The sequence below is a fragment of the Octopus bimaculoides genome, chromosome 11 (assembly GCF_001194135.2).
Source record: "Octopus bimaculoides isolate UCB-OBI-ISO-001 chromosome 11, ASM119413v2, whole genome shotgun sequence".
NCBI classification, from domain to species: Eukaryota; Metazoa; Mollusca; class Cephalopoda; order Octopoda; family Octopodidae; genus Octopus; species Octopus bimaculoides.
In genome coordinates this window covers 30,932,267-30,933,990 of record NC_068991.1, presented here as the reverse complement: position 1 = coordinate 30,933,990, position 1,724 = coordinate 30,932,267, and positions in this window count along the sequence as shown.

Sequence of the window (1,724 nt, the reverse complement as noted above, 5' to 3'; positions counted from 1 at the left end):
TATATATATATATATATATATATATATATATATGTATGTATATATATATGTGAATGTATATGTAAATATATATATACATGTATATATGTGTGTACAAGCGTGTGTACATGTATATCTATATATATACATATGTATAAATGTATATATATGTGTGTATGTGTGTGCGTGTATATGTGAATGTATGTATGTATGTATGTATGTATGTTTGTACGTATGTATACGCACACAAGATCTGTTAGAGCTAGATGGACTGCAATTTTAAGTTGTTGCATTAAAACTAATTGAGTGTGTTGACCTCGGGACAACAACCTTGCCCAAGGTAGGATGTGAAATCAGCAAGACATGCCGATTTGCTACACTGATCCGACTTGATTAGGCCATCTGCTTCACTGCTATGTCAACTCTATGAACTGATAACACAACAACAATAACAACAAGGAACATAGGCTTTGGTAGATTCAATGTCTAACGTGTGTATACTTGTATACTTGTCTGCAAGATAACATAAGATGACAAACAAGTTATAATAACATACATGACACGTATTTCCTAATTAAGATGGATATTGCAATTTTCTTAATTATATATGTGTATACCCTCACACACACACATATATATAGCAATGAATATATGTATTTATATATATTCAAAGATACACACTAACACATATATTTATGTATATACACATTTCTGTTTATATGAAATGTGTAATTGTAAGTACAGACATAGGTACACGTAGAGTATATAAATATGTCGCAGATACATATACACATTATGTATATATATATATATATATATGCATATATGTATATATCTGTATGTAGTTATATATGAAGATATATATGTGTGTGTGTGTGTGTGTGTGTGTGTGTGTGTGTGTGTGTGTGTGTGTGTGTGTGTGTGTGTGTGTGTGTGTGTGTGTGTGTGTGTGTGTGTGTGTGTGTGTGTGTGTGTGATTCATTTTAAATTCCTACAAGAATGATCCAATGCCTGGTAACATCATCGCAGAGGTAATTTACATTGCTTGCCAATACTTCAGTATATTATATAACTCCATACATTTTCATCAGTATAGCGGATACTTCGTTAAACAGTATTTATAATTTTTATTGGAGGTGTAAACATTCTGTGTGTCATTGTGAATTAACAAAGAAAAGGAACGACAAATGCCACAAAAATTCTTTCCTAAAATACGGACATTTTCGAAAATCTTTCAAGCTGAAATATCAAGAATCGAATTAGTCTACTCATTCGATTCTCTCCATTCTCTCCATTCTATAGACTAATATAACTATTAGTTTATCCATTAGTCTATCGCATTAATAAACATTCTATATTGCAAGAAATGTAAGAATTTTATGATGGGATTTCAGGGAGCCATAAATTTCCATTGATACGGAATACTGGAATTGAGGTGTTGATTATGATTTGAAGTTTTAGAATGTTTCTTAACTCTAATAGAATTAAACTTTCACCTTTTTTTTACATGCTGCGGGATCTCTTGGAAGAATGTTTATTAGCCATTTTCAAATATAATATCGATTTGTTTTTCACATGTATATATTTATATACTGAACCCGGAAACACGTGGTTGGGAGGTAAGCTTCTTACTAGACAGCCCATCCTGCACCTCTCTCTCTGTCTCTCTCTGTCTCTCTCTCTCTCTCTCTCTCTCTCTCTCTCTCTATATATATATATATATATATATATATATATATATATAT